The sequence below is a fragment of the Arachis stenosperma genome, chromosome 2 (genome assembly GCF_014773155.1).
Source record: "Arachis stenosperma cultivar V10309 chromosome 2, arast.V10309.gnm1.PFL2, whole genome shotgun sequence".
In the NCBI taxonomy this organism is placed as follows: Eukaryota; Viridiplantae; Streptophyta; class Magnoliopsida; order Fabales; family Fabaceae; genus Arachis; species Arachis stenosperma.
Genome location: NC_080378.1, coordinates 30304498 through 30312104, shown reverse-complemented (window position 1 = coordinate 30312104; position 7607 = coordinate 30304498). Strand labels below are relative to the sequence as shown.

General features: G+C 31.2%; 1 long non-coding RNA gene across 1 annotated transcript; it reads left to right on the top strand.

Moving 5' to 3' along the window:
- The first annotated feature begins 3054 nt into the window (after positions 1-3054).
- On the top strand, positions 3055-4621 carry LOC130959404 (uncharacterized). The gene is made up of 3 exons (XR_009078489.1): positions 3055-3437; positions 3808-4277; positions 4415-4621. It is a non-coding gene; the product is annotated as an uncharacterized LOC130959404 (long non-coding RNA).
- Positions 4622-7607: the final 2986 nt, after the last annotated feature.

The window sequence follows — 7607 nt, the reverse complement described above, 5'->3', positions numbered from 1 at the left end:
CTACGTCAGAGATATAGTGCCCTGCACACTCATGCAGTAGGGAGTCTACTACGCCAGTGATATAGGCCCCGCACACTTTCTACAGCAGAGAAGGAAATAACCATAACTACTCATGCAGCAGAAAAATCTGCTACGCCGGCGATATAGGCTCCGCACACTCTCAGCAACAACTAGTCATGCAACAGAACAATCTGCCACGCCGGAGATATAGGCTCCGCACACTCTCCTATAATCCAATAATTTTCTCATTATTCCTTTCCAAGTTCTCAACTTATCACAACCATTGTCAATTCATACTTTTCCATTCCGAACTCATCAGTTCATCAATTTCTCAATTCGTTGTTAGTAATCGCCAAGTTCACTACTCTTCCCTCTCTCTCAACTCAACAAGTCCTCCATACGCTAGAAACCTAAACCTCCATTTGCTAACTTTCAAAGTAAAATCTAAATTAAATCTACTAGGACCTTTCCCATGTTTTGATACCCGAAAACAAGCCAAAGAATCTTAAATAGGTGTCACAAAAGTATACAAACTTGTTAGGAAGGTGAAATAGTTTAAAAACAAAGTTTTAATTGAAAAACAGGGCATGTGCGTACGCACAGGCGTGTGCGTGCGCACACCCAGGAGATTTTTAAAATGTGTGCGTACACATAAAGGTGTGCGTACGCACAGGTAGTGAAATTTCAACTCTGTTCATCCACACAAGTTGTGCGAACGCCCTCAACAGAATGCGCCTTCCAATGTGTGCGTGCGCACAGGTTGTAAAACTTCATTGGTTGTGTATGCGCACAGGTTATGCTAGCGCTCCCAACAGCACGCCTTTCTCTGTGTGTGCATACGTACAAGGCTATGCTTGCGCACAGGTTCAAAATCTCACAGGGGTGTGCGTGCGCATATACCAGAAATCACAAAATTCTGCAACCTTGCAGAATTTTAGATTTTGACACCAAACTTTGAACGATCATAACTTCCTCTACAAAAATTCATTTTCCTCAAACTTTATATTGTTTTAAAGCCCTTGAAATCATCTTTAATTTAAAATAAATTTCAATCAATTTTTAAAATCGAGGCCTAAGTTATGATCCGCCAAAGTTTACCAAAAATCAAGTTTTGCACAAAATCTCAAAGTTCTCCAAAACCTCAATTTTACCAAAACTCCCAATTCAAAACCACACTAATCGCAACCCAAACAATACCAAGACAACATAAAAGTCCATACCATTCCTCTCCCCGCTCAATTATCCATAATATCCCGATCTACACAATTCAACACCATCAAAATCCTTAATCATCAACATCCAAAACCATCATAAACACTCATAATCATCCTCAACCAACAACAACATCAACAACCACTACAAATCCTCATTAATTTTCAATAATTATCACCAAACAATACCTAACATTACTCAAATCCATCAAAACGTTTATTCTTCTCATTATCCTCAATAACTCACATTTTTCACCAATTGTCATCAACATCAATATTCATACGCCTCATCAATTTACCTCAACATTATCAATCATTATAAACATTCATATTACCACAATCAACATACACACTCATCAACATCAACCAACATCATAATATATCATTAACACCAATAACCTTCATCAACAACAATAAACCACAACACTCATCATCCACCTCCATACAACTTATCATCAAACATCAAATTTGCATACAATTAAACATACACCCAAACATTCAATCTTATCTTAAGGTCAACTAGTCTAAGTGTCCAGAAACATTATATATTACATAAAAAAAACTAAAATCATACTTTGGCTGATTTCCAATATGCACAAATCACCACTTTGAGTCCACACAAGCTTCCAAAAAGCCAAGCCAACTCCAACAAGCACCAAAACTCAAACTAACATCACATATATCACCAAAATCAAAATCTAGAAACCACAACATACAACTACAAGGGTTTATGAGAAACTTTACCTTATTCAAAGAGGATTGGGGCAATTTCCAACAATTACTCGCTACTAGAGATCACTTAAACAAGTAAAATCACAAAATCTACTAAAAAACTAAACTCCAAAAATGAAGAAACTTAGGGCAGGAAACTGGAGCACGAGTTGAGAGATCTTACCAACAAAACCTAGATAGAAAGGAAGAGCTCGTCAAGAGCTTCACGTGGCCGCAAACGACTCGTCAATCGGATCTCCGTAGCTCAAGTTATGGCTCCCGGAAGGTGGATGTGAATAGTAAAATCCCAATTCCCTTCTCTTCTCTTTTCTCACTGTCCCTCTCTCTTTCTTTTCTAAAAAACGAGGTCAAATGGCCTCATAACTTCCTTTTATATGTTGGGCTTGGACCCAACTTAGACCCGGTCCAATCCGTTAGTGTTTTGAGTCCGTTTGGCCCACTTTGGACCAAAACCTCTAAGATTAGTGTTCGGTATTCAATTCTAAATTATTTTTATCCTCTCAAAATAATAAATCAATTTTCCAAAATCTTTTTTTTTTCAAAATACGCGGTACTGGACAGACTAAAGCCGGTACTGCCAGCTTAAGTGCCAATACGCATTTTTACAAAAACTTTTCGAAAGGGATACATTTTTCAACTCAGAAAGATTCACTAAAATAAAATTTCACATTTATATTTTAAAATTAAAACTTCTAAATTTTGAATCTATTCCGGACACAAATTATTATTTTATTAAAACGGTTTAGCCAGTTCTTACAATTACTATTAAGATTAGATTAGATTAAATTGGATGTATGGTTCTTAAATATGCAAATATCTTAATTGACATATTTGACTGGGAATCTGGCCTTGTAGCTGATTACCTGTGCATGCCATTGACATCCCAATTTATCAAGTTCTCACAGCAAACTGTTAAGTTAGTGTAACTTGTTATTTTTATTTTCCTATTAACAAAGTCATGCGGGATATATCACCATACAAATAAGACATCTAAGTGAAAAGAACAACGGAATTCAATAAAATATTTTTATGAGAACTAGAGCGACTAGTTACTAAATTAAAGTCTAATACAAAATCTGTTTCTTTTCAACAAAGCACATAGGAAAACACACCAAACATCCTTGAGTAATTTATTTCATGATTTTCTTGCAGAAAACATCTCCAAGAAAATGACCAAAACATTTAAGAAGGCACCATACAATAAAATAAAACCATAGGCTTCTCCAATAAGAGTTGATCCAAAGATTTGTCACCAACACTAAGAGCACGGTGGCATAGGATGCAGAGAAAGTCCAATAAAAGGAAGCTGAATCAAAGAAAGAATCATCGCTCTTCTTTCCCTTGTCCAATGGGATTGGAGATGGTGGAGCTCGTTTGTTGCTGTTAGTCCAATGAAAAAATGGACTTCCTGAATTATTGATATGGTTAAAGCTGGAATTATTGATCCACTGAAGGTTTTTAAAACCGCCTTGGTTGACGGCTTAACGCAGCCAGGTGAAAGATGCTAAGAAATCCAACCTGGATATAAATTTGTTTTTGTTTATGATTATTATATAGTTTTGGTTATAAAAATTTTTGTGCAGTGTATCATCTTTGATGACAACAATTGAGGTGGTTGTTTGTGAACTCTCAAAGGATGATGAGGCTCATTTAATGGCTGGTGGCATGGATTATTAGTTTGAGTTTAAATAACTTATAATTCATGCTTTAAAGTCATTGCGAATGAAATGAATATTTTTCTCTTATTGAAAAGGCTCTGAATATGAAAAGATGATTAAGTTCATGAATTATGAGATGATAGTAAAATAGCATTCAAATCATTTTGGTTAGGTAGGGTTCCTAATTTTTGCTGGTCAGTTTGCAGGTGAAATCATCTCTGTTTTTGACTGATGCCAATGTTTATCAAAAGAATGACCAAACTCCTGTCACCATCGCAGAACCACATTGATTAATTGGAGAGCCACATTAGTTGGGTTCTGATTCCTGTTTCCTGAGCAAATTATTTGTATTATATCAGGGACATCGCGAGAGAGTTCGCTCTGGGTTAGCCAAGTATCATGGTGGCGAAGCTGGGGCCGAAAAGAAACCTAGAAGAAGGCCAAGTTATGGTTCACAACCCAAAAAGAAGGACCCTATAATGAGAAAAGATACTAATACTAGCATTTGTGTCAGTAGTAGCTCCAAAATCGGGAATAAGAGTGGCACTTTGAAAAGAATCACCTCCCCTGTCTTTAAGGATCCTTTTGTAAATTCCAAGCTTGAGATGATAAAGAACATTAGAGCACAAAGAGCTGCTGCAGAAACTGGAGAAGCTCAAGTCATTGAACGAGCAAGGTAAGCCTATCTTTACGTACACAAATCAGTGCACGGCATATTTGTTCTCATTTGATTCAAATTGTAGATTTGTATTAGTTTCCCTATATACATACTAATGAGATTGTGTTTAATGCATAAACTATTGATCACCGAAGCTGAGAAAGCTGCCAAGGCACTTGAGGTTGCTGCAACAAAGAGCCCCATTGCGCAAGCTTCATTGATAGAAAGCAAAAAGCTTATTGCCGAAGCTATTCAGGCACTTGAATCCATTGATGCAGAGGAGATGAGTGAGAGTGATATTTCATCGGTTGCATCGAATTTCTAAGCCAATCACTTAAGTCTCACGTAAATGGTCACAAAGCATTTTCATTAGATGACTACAAATTATGTCTAATCTCAACTAAGAATGGAGAAGTAATTCTATTTATATATTATAGTCTATACTATCATATTTATGTTTTCTTGAATTTTTATGTTAAATCTTTGTGTTAGAGGATTATTTAATATTTTGATAAGTTTATAAATTGATTATATCTAATATTTAGTACAAATTTTATTTTTATATTTAAAATTTTAGTTGCCTCGTTATTTAATATTTAGTATCAATTTTATTTCTAATATATTTAAAAGTTTATTTGTATTAATTGTCAACTATTTTTTCAATAAAAAAAATAAAAATATATGGCTATTAAAATCGATGACACCCTTGTCGCTTTTTAAATTTAAAATAGACAAAGGAAAATAAAAAAATCGACGACATGCTTGTCGATATTTTAATAATTAAATCGACGACTGTTCTGTCAATTTTAATGAATCAAATACCGATGAAAAAGTTGTCGATTTTATATAATAATATCGAAGGCAAACCTGTCAATTTTATTAAGCAGGTAAAATTCTTAACCTCGTCTTATAGATGAAAAGGTTGTCGATTTTATTGAATTATTATCGATGGCCTAACAAGCTGTCAATTTTATTAGAATTTTGAAAAATCGACAAGTTTAACAGTGACCACCATTGCCGTCGATTTTTCCGTCAATTTTTAATATTATCGACAGTCTAGCCGTCGATTTTAACTATGTTTCTTGTAATGTGTTATACTTATATGTCAATCTAATAATCAATAAAAAATAATATTATTTAATATTAGGTTAAAAAAAATAACAAAATATACGTAGAGATTTTTCACTCTATCATATTGGTATATATATAATATTTACATATTTTAAACGTCAATCATGTGACAGATGAATAATATTAAATTAATTAATCTTTTTTCAATATAATTTATAAAATTAATAAATGTCAAATTTAGTACTTTATATAACTAAATATCAAATTCAATACTCTACATAATTCATAGTTTAGATAATTTAAGAAATTAACATATTAACATTTTTAACGAACTTTTTCATAGGTGCCAACTTTCTTGCATCCTTTGTATATGCCAATTAAATAACTTAGCCAATATGTAAAACAAATGGTATTATGGTCAACAAAATTAATAATATTTTATTTCAAAAAAATATTTATGTACTGAAATTTCAAATATAATATTCTACATAATCAATACTTCAAAAAATTAAAAAAATATTATTGCAAAGCAATCTAAAAAAAATAAGTTAATAAAATATTTATGAAACTTCTTCATTCCATCGTTGATATATAAAGACATGAAAAAAAAAATAAAAACACATGTCAAATAAAAAAATATTTTCTTTCTACGTCAAATTGATGCGATAAAAAAACGTTTTTTTTTACATTAAATATTTAAATTGATAAGAGAGAAAGATAGAAATATTTGTTTACGTGTTTTTTTTGAAATAATTAAAAAGATAGGAGAATGACCGAAAATATAAATTAAATAAGTAACTGAAGAGAAGAAAAAATGTAAATGAAAGTTATGCGTGAAACTGAATGAAATTGACAACTGCAATGGATAAAGGCAATGGAAGACGATAGAGGCGATGCAATTGAGAATGTTGAAGAAAGGAGAAGAGTAATTGTAAGAGAAACACATAAATGTGTGCATGAAGAACAAAATTAGTAGATTTTTCCGAAAATTTACAAAAAAAAAACTTTAATAGAATAATTAGGGTGAAACTAAACTACTAGCAAGAGTACAACGTACTCAAAACAAAAGGATATAAACTAAAACTAACATAAAATTAAACAAAAATATGAAGATGGTGAAGAATGTGAAGACATTGATAAAACAAAAGATATAAACTAAAACTAACCTAGAATTAAATATAACATTAAAAAATGTAAAAACATTGATATTCACTTAGTCCATTCTTTAATTTTATTAACGATTTCTTTGTTAGAAAATGTGTTATCATGGTTATGGTATAGGAGTAACAAAACTGTTTTTATTTTAGTGGGAGGTTATTGAATTTTTTAAAATAAAATTTATGACTATTTTGTCTTTATAATTTGTTTTATGAAATTGTTTGTTTCAGGGTAAATATAGTCTAAAAGAATAAGAAATCAAAGTCATGGTCAACTCTTTGTATTGGCTTTATATATTGTTATAAATTTATCATTTATTAAAGGTAAAAATTCAGGTGCAGTCGACTTCACGTGAAGTTGATAACTGAGATCTGTTAAATGATTTAACTGATTTGACTAAATTTTTATCTAACGTCTCTCAACTATCAACTTTATGTGAAGTCGATTGCACCTGGGTTTTCACCTTTATTAAAAACATTTGAACCTTTTTTGTGCATTAAACAAAACGTTAAAAAGAATTATAGAATATTAAAAAGGATATGAAATTTAAAATTCTAGAATATTATTTGGACCACTATTATTATGAGCATCTGAATAATAAAAATTATATTATTGGAATGAAAATAGTATATTTTAAATTCTCTAAAGATTTAATAATTATTTTTTATAGTGTATAATTATTTTTTAGAAATAAATAATTTGTAAATATAAAAATTACATTAAAATGGTAGCATAATAATTATATTAAAAATAGTAAATTAATTGGTTTAAATCTATGTGGTGAAAAAATTACCACTTCTAATATATAACATTGTATGAGAAAAACACACACACAAAATATACTAGAATTATCAACTAAATTTTTTTGTTATATAGTGAGAAAATTTAATAACAAATATATTATTAAATTTATATCTAATATAATTTTTTTTATAATGATACAGCGAGAATAAATTTAGATTCTTATAATATTATATTAAAAAATAGTCGTGCTACACATACAAGTCTTTTTAGTTTATAAGTTTTACAAGTTGGGCCAAATCCAACAGAAGTTACACTCACCTACAAAAGCGTGTTAATACGCGCATCACGTTTCCAAAGCACTCCCTCACCATTAAG